The following is a 13,608-nucleotide window of genomic DNA, read 5'->3' as shown; positions in this document are numbered from 1 at the left end:
TAACACGCAGAGCAAATCTTATAATATCAAAGTCTGTTTACTCAAGTCTCAAGCTATTGTTGTTTTTTATTTGCTATTTTTTTTTTGAGAAACGTTTCGTTGTACTTTCTTTAGATGTCCCCTCGACACACATACAGTATAAATGGTTTTAACCACCGTCACAAAACTAGTCCTCAACGGTACATACCCCGTTATTTTCCAAATTATTATTTTTTAAATTGGTATTTCTGTCGTGTTTTACATATTCTTGCTCAACTATTTTGTATGTCTTCTATGGTTTAGACACCTAAAATGAAGCATGATTTCCACGGCACTGACATTTCTTTCACTACTGTATTTATCCTTCTTCCTGTTAAAAGTATTTGAAAGAAAATAAGGAATATTGCTGGTAAAATTTGAGAAATTGTTTTTAAACGTGCAACATCTGGACACATTTGCAAGTCCTGATTAACAAATGTGTTAAAAGTATTCCATATTTTAGGATTTAACTTCTCAATGATATTTGCAAGTATAAGTAACCTTAACATTCAGGTAAACATAGATGCACAGCTCATATACAGCAACAGTGGCTTAATACAGGTTGCCATATTGCATCTTATAGAAGCATTTTCAGATGAGTTAACTGCCAAAACCGGAATAAACAAACACTATTCCTGGAGAAAACTCAGGGTTATCTCCGCTCCCTGCTCCCTCTCAGAAGGTGGCGCATTGTTTAACACGGATGAAAGCCTTGAACGGGTTCTGCACACTGCGGGAGGAAAGCGAGACGCAGGGGGCCCCCTCCGTTATCTCCAGTCCTGACACACTTACACACACATGCTTGGCGCTTTTTACTCCGAACTGGGGCACATTTCAAACAAATCTACCCCCCCATCACATACTGTCCTTTGCAGTTTACATCGGCCTCGAGCGAGAAGAAGAAGAAGGTTGTTGGAGCTGACCTAAAAACAACTCCTTGTGGACGTTCTCCATGTCTCAAAGACACAAGGCCACACTATCAAATATTCACCAAAAAGCTGTGCCCGATCACTGTGCACGGGTGTGGGTGGGGGTTTGTTAAGAAAAGGTCTTCTGAAGCATCTGTGAGCAGCAGTACATACCAAAGGAGCCCTCTTCCTTCCTGCTCTTTGAATGGTGACGCAAGGAGAAAGAAAAACACTTCCTTTCTTTCTCACTTGCCCCCAATTCGACGGAGTGATTATATGGGCCAGTATAGAGTCTTTCAGTGTGAAGGATGCGAGCTGTAATTCTGTCAATGCTGTGGGATCACGAGAGAGCATTTGCATATGTATGCTCAATAAGTAATCTGTGCAACACACACAGGGATTCACTGCACATCAGTGACTTAAGCCCCTCAAACCCAATTTCACATACTCTTTTGCAATTAAGGTGCTTTTTTATGTTTTTTTCCTACTCTAGATTACCATCAGTCAGCATGTGTTCGGCAAAGCTGAACTATTGAAACCATATCATACATATGAAAAGGAACTCAGTGGAGCGCAACCAAGTCTTTTCTTGTCATTGAGGCAACACTGTACAGTAACATCTGAGATGCATTACCCATACCGACCACTAGGGGGTAGAGGTCCTCTGCTGTGAGTAGCTCTACAAGCTTTGCAGGGGGGGGGAGTAAAAACTGATGCTATGATTGCAAATGAGCAGGCTTGTAAACATGCCATGGACAGTTGTTAAAGATGATAATGAAAACGGGGGGTTGCCAGAGAGCAAGGCACAATGATTCCTCTTTGCAATATGCATAAAGGGGAGTGGAAAGGAAGCCGAGGGAGTTCTTGTAACTGCAGTTGAGGTTGAAAACATTTTACATCTCGAAGAAGGAGCCTTTACAATGCAGCCGTCTTAAATCCTTCAACCCCCTGACAGAGTAATAGCCTCACTCCCATCTCGGAGACAATTATCGTAGCTTTTAATTGCATTGTTGTGGATCTCCATCACTCCGCTGTGTCTGCACGCTGTGTGCTGCTGTCACTCCGACTTGCCAGGTGTTCATCTGAGGATGTTTTTCTTTCCTCTGTAAATCGGTGTGTGTGTGTGTGTGTGTGTGTGGCCTAGCATTACTATACTTATGGGGACCTAAATCTGTTTACACAGTCACGTGTGGGGACTCGCCTCCCTTATGGGGACAAAATGGAGGTCCCCATGAGAGGAATCATTAATTTTAGGGTGAAGACTTGGTTAGGGTTAGGGTTAGGCATGTGTTGGTTAAGGTTAGGATAAGTCTCCAGGAAATGCATGTAAGCAATGTAATGTCCCCTGAAGTGATGTATACACGGTATGTGTGTGTGTGTGTGTGTGTGTGTGTGTGTGTGTGTGTGTGTGTGTGTGTGTGTGTGTGTGTGTGTGTGTGACTGAGTGGCAGTGACACATTTGATCAACTTGTGTGCCGGGGTGACAGTGTCTCGGAGGTGACTGGCTGATTTGCCTTTCTACAGGTGACAGAGTGTTGTCACCTACAAAGTCTGCATCATGTGTGAAGCGACAGAAGAGTGAAGGACTCCTCTCTAATGCCGTGATAAGATCTTGTGTACTGTCAAGGGAATTGACGCCGGCTGCCTGGGAGCCGTGTGGGTCGCTGTAAGTATCGGCCAGCATGTCCATCACGGGTCTGACCTCAGGGTGGAGGCCTGGGCCCGAGGCGAAGGGACAGAACATAGATCTGCAGGAAGAAGCTGATGGATGGAGAAGGATCGGCCGTGGGCGAGAAGGATACATGTGATGGAGGAAGATAATTCTATATGACGTGGTAAGGAGGAAACAGCTGTCAGATGAAGATGACACAAGGAGACGCATGTATAAAGATAAATAATATGCCGGGAAATAATGTGAAAATAGAGCACAGAAAAGCAGTAATTGTGTAAATGATAAACTGTTGTGTTTTTTTGGCCTCATGGGTGTGGCGAACAGACAATTGTTACCACTCTAATTGCTGTTTGCTAAATACAATACAAAGTACCTTTAGCAGTTGGTTAGCTTAGCGTAGCAAACCAACTTTAAAAGAAGAGGAAACAGCTAGCTTGCTTTTGTTTGAAGGTAACACAATCTGCATACAAGCACTTCTAAAGGTCACTGATGTACACACTGTGCTTGTTAGTTCGTTGTGTATAAAGACCAAAGTGTAAAAATATTGTTTTATTCATCTACTGGACTGAGAATCAGCTAAGACTCAAGTCTGAGTCACTGGTCCAGGTCAATAAAAAGAGAATAAAAGGAAGGCTAAAACTGAAAATAGTTGCTTCAATAGTATTTGTAAGTCTCATAGACAAGTTTTATTTGGGAACAAAGCAGGAAGTGCAGAATAATTAACTTATGACCCTTAACAAATTATTTTATGTCGGCTCCAGATCTGCCCGATTAAAAACACAGCTTTTGTTGTAATATGGTGGTTGATGGAGGGGCAGGAGTATCAACACCAACGATGAGCCTTATCAATCCAAACACACAGAGGCCATTAGCAGGCGCAAAGGCTTTCAGCTGATTAATTGATTTTTAATTGGCTGAGCACGACATGGCGGCCACAGGCACAGCAAGATGGCATTATGGGAGGAAGAAATCTGTTTGACAACCCTTGGCCGTTGTATCCCACACACACAGACATACACACACACACTTGCAAACCCCCTTTAGTATGGTTGTGATGATGTTAATTGAGCGGTAGAAACTCTATGCCCCTCACGCCATGGAGCTCACAGGCAACAGGATAATCATCAGGACTATGCACTGGCTTCACGGCCCACAATCCTTTGCTGCCGGGGAGTTCTCAAGGGCTTAGCTGGTGTCAGGAACCCTTTCCATTCCTCAGCAGCGCTCTGACAGAGCAGCCTATTAAACTTGCCTTTATTATACCAGGTCTCGATACAGCCTAGGAAGACTATCACAGACGCCGTTGGTTTTATTTCCACATTTATTATGTGTACTGCGCGACATCTCCAGAGCTGCATGTTATAAACTGTAACCATTCTTACATTGTTATCCGAACACACCATATGCACAAACAATTTTCCCCCCACATAATTTCCACAGCGCTTCATCGTCTTAGAAGTCAAATTTGGATATGTGAAACCTCCATGAATGCGAGGTGCCGTGCAAAATCAAATATGATACGGCTCACTATCTGATACCCCCAAGCCTCTTCACAGATAGCAGCGGCGTTATGACTTCGAGGAGGGGGCTTCTGTGTTTTGATGAAATCTCTGAGGTAAACACGAATCCGAGACGTGCCGGTGAAAGCGATGATTCATCGTGGAGACGTGGGACTTACAGTACAGGCAATTATCTGCACGCAAAACAGATAATGCAGATACACAAGCTGATGTGCGAAGAGTTTATTAGCTTTTAGTCAGTGCACCTGAAGCGACAGCGCACATAGGCTTGCTCTTGAATATAATGGGGAAAAAACGGTGTCTTTTGTCGAGGGAGCCATTCAAAAAGCAGCATCATTACTTCAAGTCACTGCATTCATTAGCAAGTGCATTATGTTGATGGAGTAAATATATCACATATTCTAGTTTGAGTGCCTACATAATGTGACCTATTTACACAGTGGATCTAATGTAAGGAACTGGCAGAGTAACATATCATCCATGGCCAGTTCTGGTATTTTTTTTCCCCAGATCTGGAACATCGCCTGAACAATAATTACACTTCCACTCAGCTGCTTATCTGGAAAGCGGCTGTGAAGCAGCGGCAGAGTGAGGCAGGCCGGATGCCTCTCAGCATTAACTGTCTCTCTGTGAAATTCTGCAAATCAGGGGGATTTAAGCGTTGCCAGAAACTAAACATAAATCACCATGGTCGATTATCCTGACCTAACGCAAACTCTACTGACATACCTGCTCACACCGACCGATTCGACTCTTACTCTCCTGCAGATTCAGTATTAGATCCTGTGGAGTTCGCTTCTTCAGTCAGTGTGAATACAATGTTTATAGAAAAATGTATCAATTCCTTTCCTCCAGATTCGCGGAAACAGCTTTCTAATCCCCAGGGAGATATACAATTAGGACACATTCTCATTTTCTGCATTTCTTATCATTACAATTAGAACTTAATGTGAAAGTTACACTGAAGCATAACGCTGCTGATCAAGAATGCCATTAAAGGAGTTATCCTAAACTCCTTGTGTTATTTGGTTATTTGTCCATGAAATTGTTGATATCATTCAAGTTAAGACACATCTGAAGATTCAAAACAGTGCCACCCCATCTTTTGCAATCAGCAGTTGAAGTGCCCTGATTTCCATCTCTTCCCCCAGACTAGGTTAACATTAATTTGGTTTTTGATGGTGAATATGTATTGGCGTTAATCACAGATGAAAGACATTTGCAAGTTTGATTTTGCCGTGAGCTGCACACGGCTCATGAATAGTGTTTTTTACCCCCACAAATATTTGCAAAAAAATAATTACATACAGCTATAAAGTGTTGATAATAACTCAGTGATTTCAAGTGCACTTAATGTCCCATTGTCTAAATCTGTCAAGCGCCAAGAGTTGTTTTGTTGTCTTTCAGAGCGGTAATTAGCCAAGTGCAGTCTGTCCTCAAACCTCGTATCTACACGACTCGCCTATTCCTGCCAATTTATCTCCAGACTGTCACAACAATGGAAGCTAATGAAGAAAATGGGCATCTCAAACATTCCAAACTCTCAATGCCTCAGCCTTTGTCACGGCAGTCCAAACTGCTCTCTATGTCAGCCTACTTCAATTCCTCTACAACTCCAACGGTTCAGGATTAATGGAACTAATGAAATGTTAAGTCCTTAGCACATTTTGTATCCATTACTTTAAAGTAACAATTTTTACTGTATACACATTACAGTGTTTCCACTTCAACTCATTTATCCAATCATTTAGCAAAGACATTCAACTGTTTATCCATTACTTTAGGCTAACTATTTCAACGTACGTTTATCACTATAAGCCAACTAGTCTGACTGTTTATCCCTCACTTTAAGGTAACAACTTTAAATGCTTATACATTACTTTTAGTAGAAATTTTAAACTGCTTATCCATCACCTTTTAGCTAACTATTTCAGCTATTCATCCATTAGTTTCAGTATACAATTTGAACTGTTTATCATTACTTTGAGGGAACTATTTTAACTGTTAATCCATTACTTTTGGCAATTTATATCAACTCTTTTTCCAGAATTCTTTGTTAGGGTTTTTCACTATTAATCCATAACCTTTAGCTAGTTAATGGATTCCTTTTTGAAAAATATTCCAATCATTCTTCCATTACTTTCAACTTTCCTGCTTGCTTTCTGACTGAGAGAGAACTGCTCTTTGCTTTGTATTATATACTACTTATTTACTACTGCAATAGCATCCTCTCTACGGCATACCATCCAACCTCCTCAATAAACTCCAACATATCCAGAACTCCACACCCGCTCCCGAGACCACATCACTCCCGTCCTCCAGAACCTCCACTGGCTCCCCGGCCGTCAAAGAATCGACTTCAAAGTCCTCCTCGTTACTCACAAAGCCCTCAACAACCAGCCCCCCCCCACAGACCTGCTGCACCACCACACCCCTTCCCGCTGCCTCCGCTCATCAGAAGCCAACCTCCTATCCATCCCCACCCGCACCAATCACCGGACCTGGGGGTACAGAGCCTTCTCCGTCGCTGCCCCCTCCCTCTGGAGCTCACTCCCACAACCCATCAGAGACTGCACCGACCTCACCACCTTCAAAACACTCACAAAAACTCACCTCTTCAATCTGGCTTTTAATGTGTGATTGTTTTTTTATTGCTTGATTTGAATTTGACTTTAACTATATATATGTATTTGTTGTTCTTTTCTTTTCTTTTCACTATATCTGTAAAGCGTCTTTGAGCACCTGTAAAAGCTAACAAAATAAATATATTATTATTATTATTATATATCCAGGGAAGGGAAGCGTACTATAAAAATGTCAAAATAATGTAAAATTTTTTGAAAATAATATAACCGAGTATCTTCCCGTCACCTTGAAGCCTTCAAACAGCGAGCAGTACTGCAGGCTCACCATCTCCCCGACTCTCTTATCTTCCTTGCTGGTGATTTTCTTCTTGTTCACCGGTGTATGTGCCATAGAATAACAGAGACCCATCATTGTGTCGTGAAATGCGAAGCAGCAGCAGCTGAGTCCTTTGGATCTCCTCTCCACAGATTAAAAGCTTATTCAAATTATATTTCTCCCTCTCTTATAAACATGGCGAGCTTTGCATTCCCTGCAGAGGAGTGCTAGTAAGTAGCTTTGCAAACATTTTGCTTCTCGAAGCGCACACAGTGAAGCCCGAATGAGCTACTTCTTGTTTGTGAAATGAATGCCCTAAGACATAAATGGATTATAAGTCATTTAGCAGTGTTGTCAAAAACGAATGTGGTAATTGGTTTTTGTAATCTGATATTGACTTAAATCAATAGTTAGATGTGAAAATAGATATGCTAATTTATGGAAGTAACAGTGAAGCTTCAATGGGTTTATCTTTAAATTAATAAAAGGTGGTCATCACACAATCTCAGCCATAATGCAGTATATAGCAGACATTATTTGATAGTCACTGGTGAAATGATATATCATGTGTACATTCAGTATGAGAAGCTTAAGATCTGCACAAAAGGGACTGGCTATGCTGTAGCAGTTCTGCCTGAGCTTTTGGCAGCTTGGAAGTCCCAACGCTTTGCATATTCATGTGAAACTGTGCCTGACGATGAAACTGCGAAGCCCTGACACCTTGCTGCAAACACAGTTGGTAGTAGCAAGACGCCGGCCCTCAGAAAAAGAGGTGCAGATATTTGTTCTGTCAGCCAGGTGTCTGCTTCTCACTGCAGCGTCTCACAAACATTTAGGGGACGGGAAATTCCGAGGCTTCATCGTGCTTCAACAATGGCCGGAGATAAATGAAACAGCACAACACCTCAGCGCGCTTAGGAGACAGAAATTGCTTTAATGAGGTGGTGTTATTCTCTCACTTTGTTTTTAAAACAAACCTGTTGAATATTAATGCTGCAGAGAAGTCACAAACAATATCTGGTGGATTTATTTTGGTTTTACCAGCAAATTAAAGAGAAAGTTTGAAGTTAAGAATGCACAGATGCTCATTTTCAATTTCAGATATTTTTCTAATTCTTACATCATGACACACATGACTATGAAAACATTTTTTATGAATCCATTCAGCTACATTGGGGCAGCAGTAGATCAGTATGTAGGGACTTGGCTTGGGAACTGAGGAGTCGCTGGTTCAAGACCCTATCGGACCGAAAAATATGGAGTATGGACTGGTAGCTGGAGAGGTGCCAGTTCACTTCCTGTTCAACCTCTCTATAAAAAAAGCATTTGTAACACATCTGCATTCAGACCTAATTTGTAATGTAAGTGTATACAATAACAGAAACTGAATTTCCCCTTGTGGATTAATAAAGGGTCTTCTTATCTTATGATCAGAGGTGGGAAGTAGTGGAGCACAAATACTTAGTTACTTTACTTAAGTACATTTTCTGGTATCAGTACTTTACTCAACTTTGTACTTTTACTTTTACATTTTTAACACAAATACCTGTACTTTCTACTTCTTACAAAACAGGTTTGTTCCTTTAGTTTGAATGTGTGTTTGGTGGCGTGATCATTATTATTTAGAGTCATTGCGTGCCTATTGATTTGAACACGATCCGTGTATCCATCATTTCCTGGTCTTCTCTAAAGAGGAGGGACCAATGAAAACGTTGTCATGTTGCCGTTGTTCAGCATGGAAACATTCATTAGCTAACAATGACATTATTGTTCTATTAATATAAAGGGAGGTCAGGTACTCTTTAAAACAGCTGCTAGTTATGGGTACTTTTTATTTAAGTACATGTCGAAGTCCATACTTATTTACTTTTACTTGAGTAAAGAAGTTTAGTCAGTACATCTACTTTTACCAGAGTATTTTTTAAACATGAGTATCTGTACTTCTAGTTGAGTAAAGGATGTGTGTACTTTTGCCATCTCTGCTTATGATGGCTCACTCAAACCCAAACTACAACACTGTCTTGTTTTGGCCTTTGGCACATTTCCTCTAATAATACGGTGCTAACTTTCCAGTAAGCATCCACATTATACAGTCAGGCCGTATTCACATCGGTCTAAATGAATGATGTGCAATTACTGTCCCTGCCCCCCCCTCCTAACCCCACGCTGCCACGGCACACTGCCTCGCTGCCATGTCATATCGCATTATGAGGAATGACCTTTGTCTTTGCTGTACCACAAGCCCGGAGTCTGTACTTAATCAAAGTTGATTAGTTCAATTTACTAAGTCTCCTCGGTAATGGGTGCACAGAGGACCCGTGGCACTGGGGAGAGGTCACACTGAGGAATTAAACCCCTCTGCCTTCTGAGTGACGTGTGTGGGTAAACACTCACAGGGCTCAGCTGGTGAGGATGCCCTTTGTCTGCATCGTTCCTGGGTTACACACTTTGCTCCGTTGGGTCCCGTTATTTAGATTCAAATGCATAAATAGAGATTTTTGCTCATATACGTATTGCTTATTCCAAAACATGAGGTCAGTGTCACTCTGCCAGGCATAAGTAAAAAGTTTAAAATTCCTAATTATATATTTAATATTATATATATTTATTACGATACGATATACTTTATTGTCCCCGTAAGAACATTTGTTCTGGACTCCGTCCTGCAGTTCCGCATACACGTACATATACAAACATAGTGGACATTAAGAGACATACACACAGGGGCGCCGTAAGGGGGTGAAAAGTTAGGACGATTCTAAGGGCCCGCGACTGACAGGGGCCCAAACTATTTTAGAACATTAAGAAAACATTTTTTAAATAACCTTTCATCATTCATCAATAATTAACATTAATAGAACGTTATATTGATAATGTACTCACTAAACTTACGATTCATTTAACTTATTTTCTTCCAAAAGTTAATTATCCAAAGCCTCTGTACACCCCCTTCTATTTACATGTAATGGTTTGGTCCTGCCTCCAACCAAGGTGCTGCACCGGCACTTGAATGGAATACAACATATATCAAAACAAAAAGCTAACATCTCATTTCTATTATACATTTCAAACACAGTATTTTTCCACATATTTAAGTTATATTTATTTGGATTTATGCATTCATGTTGAGAATGTTCCATTCAAAAATGTTATTATTAAAAAGGCATTTACACCATAAAAGATTACTATTGAGATCTAGGAATGTTAGTTTTATATCAAATAGTGAATTCTACTGCAGCAGAATGTTGCACGCCTGCACAGTGTTATAGTTTCACAGCTCAGTGTCAGTAAATATTGTGCAGTTAGTATTGGACTACAAGATAGATGCAAGCCTGTACAGGTAGAGTTATTTAAACCATAAATGGGTGGGTTGGGTTCTGGAGGTGTGGTTACAGCAATTGTGCTTGGTTGGCGTGGCCTGTGCCTGGTGGTGGGTCCCAATGAGATATCTTTTCATGGGGCCAAAAATCCCTGGCAGCGCCCCTGCATACACATATCATCAGTCATACACCGTTTGAACAAACACAATACACAGACGCACATACTGACAATGGCGACCTATTGCACTACCTCTCATGGCCAACATTTAAAAAGTACATTTCATTACATTTGACTACATTTCATTTCATGTGAATGTTAAGAAGCTTAATCGACATAGGTCATTATTACAAATATTTTTTGGAATTTGTAAATCTACCATACATACAGTAGATTACGATCTAATTTAAGGAGTCTAAAGGTCAATACATGTCTAATATTATTCAAACAATCTTTCACAAGACTTTTATTATAGAAATAATTCTAATCTATCAAAATGTGTCCAAAAAGAGACCTTGAATGAAATCAGTGACACATTTTTTTACTTAAGACTGTAATAATCCATAAATACATTTTCAGACTCCATGGAATAATAATAATTGTATTTTTAGTGTAAGCATAATAGTACAATTAATTAGAAAATGCCTTTAAAATAGCAACCAGTCTAATTGAGAGCCATCAGCGAATTGGTGATTAATCTAGGCTGCACCAATTGAAAGAACTTAGTGAATATATAAAACATTGTATTGTTAACGTGACAAGTTCGATCAAATACGATCCATTGTATTAGATCTTTGTGTGGTATGAGGCTTGACACTTACAGTAATAGGATTGGTGTGTGTGTGTGTGTGTGTGTGTGTGTGTGTGTGTGTGTGTATATATGCACATGAAAGCTGGTGTATGTACCCTTTATTATTTTACACGTAACATGCTCGCCTTATTTTAAAAAACCCCCCCCTCCGTCACATGTAGGCTCTCTCTCTCTCTCTCTCTCTGTGATGTGTGTCTGTATGCGGATAAATCTCACCGTGTGTCAGATGTGACAGCTGCTGATAAAACGCTCACTTCTTTTCATGGACCTGTCTACCTTCTCCCACCTCTACTTTCTCTCCACTGTTGGACATGCAGTGGGCACATTTCTTTTATGTTCTCAAACAGTAACTCTTTTTTTTCTTTCCTTTTCATTGGAGGCCTGTTTCTGGCGGCTCCTGATGTGCAAACTGTAACGTGGCTTTTGTTAGAGTGCTGACTCTGACTCATTTCTTAACTGACAGAAAGTTACTTAAGCCTTGCCCTGGGCCTCTACCTCCTCTGCCAATTAAATGAAAGCTAATTAAACCCATTTAAGCAAAATGAAACAATTCAACACAGGCTGCCCTTCACACATGAAGGTCATTGTCAAGGCGTGTTTATCCAGTAACTTCTTCAGAATGTAGAAATAGCTAAAATAGAATAACATCATGCTTCTGCTAATTTCTGTATACTTTGCAGCTTTCTTATTATATTCAGGGTAAATATTTCTCTATATTTTTATTTTTCGTGTCTATGTTTCCACCATAATACACCTAACCACATTCATTGTGTGTGAAAACCTATTAGGGAAATAGTTTTATTCTGATTTTAAATGAAAGGTTAGTGACATACATTGTACAAAATGTTAAGATACTACTTATTTTTCTGCGATTGAAATTTAAAGTGAAGTTTAATTCCCTTTTATTTAGCAGTTTTTATTGATAGAAGCTGAGTCCACCATTCCCGCACTGGACTGCTTTCTGCATGTAAAACGGCATTTGTCAGAGTTTAATTTGGTAACTGCCAACAATGCGATGCTAGAGCCTTGCCCTGGGCATCAACTCCCTTTACTAATTAAATGAAAGCTAATTAAAGCCATTTATGCAAAAAAAACCTATACAACACAGGTTGCTTGTACATAAACAAAGGGGGACGGTGCACTGCGTTTGTTGGTTTTATCACCATGGTAACAAATCCAGAAATCCCGACCAGTGAAAAGGTTGACTGTGCTCGGCATACACTGCCTTATTGCAAGGGATCCAAACAAAGGTCCCTTGTATTTACGTATGATAATGTTTATTGGGGAAGATTTTGGTAACCTGACTTTCTATAAATGTACAGATTGAAGTAGCTGCTTTTTGGATGTTTCCCTTACCCGTAGTGTGTTATATAGCTTTTGGTGCATGTCAATTAACGTAAGTTCCTTTCAGAGTGAGTTTCTCTCCCCGAACATTAAAGCGTGTAAGCATTTCACAGTAGAAGTTTCTTTCATTACTTCAAGCATTACTTACTTCGAATTCAATATGAAATAGGTAGATGAAAGTAATAATACAGCACACCTCAGAAGCCACTTCATCCCCTATAGAAGTCACTAGGCAGCCTCCAACAATACCATATCGGGGATTTAATAATACATTTCTGCCGCATGCTAAAAAGACATGCACTTATGGCACTGTATGTGGCTTCGGATAGCATATATTTGCCAAATGACTGCTATTAAGTTGTTAGCCTTCTAAGTGCAGCATTTAGCTATAGAAAGACGGAAATATGGGGCATTATCGTTTCCTGTCTTTGTCTCATATTTGCATTCATCCTGTTGTGGTATAAATAATACTGTATGGACAGTATATTCTGGGCAGGGATAGGTATTTCAACCTTGTGCGAAGGGCTGCTTTAAAAGGAGGAGAACAAATGATACATGGCAGAAGGAGGAGAGAGGAAGAGAAATATAGAGGAAGAGACAGTCTGCTAGTTCCAGCACGGTGGATGCTGCAGCCTGCTATCCAATCTGTGACACTGCAAAACGCATTAATGCCTATTGAAAATATCCCGGCCGCCTGAAGGAATCCCATAGGAGATATGAACAGTCGTACCTCAATATCAGCTTTTGATCTAATTTGACAAATGGATGCCTATTATACAATTTCCAATGATAGGTGTGCTAGGCAGTGGAGTGCGGGCTGCTGCCACTTTGAATTTAGAAATAAAACATCCCTTTCTAAATTCCTCCTCTCCTGTTCCTGATCCTCTAGCTCTGCCTGGATTTGTATCTTGAGGACGTACTTTGATGAAATTCACGGGAATGCTGGCTATATGCTAAAAAAAAATCTTCAGTATCTCTTGACATGTTCCCTTTGTCTGAACCTGCTGTTGGCCTTTCAATGAACTCAACGCAGTGTGGACACACATGATTCACATTAATCCTTTAACCGCCATTTTACCATCAAAACACACCCCCACACACTCTTTGTTCATCACA

This window comes from Notothenia coriiceps, unplaced genomic scaffold, assembly GCF_000735185.1.
Source record: "Notothenia coriiceps isolate Sejong01 unplaced genomic scaffold, NC01 NC01_scaffold00031494, whole genome shotgun sequence".
Lineage (NCBI taxonomy): Eukaryota > Metazoa > Chordata > Actinopteri > Perciformes > Nototheniidae > Notothenia > Notothenia coriiceps.
The sequence above is the reverse complement of the archived record's forward strand: the minus strand, read 5'-3'. Positions refer to the sequence as shown.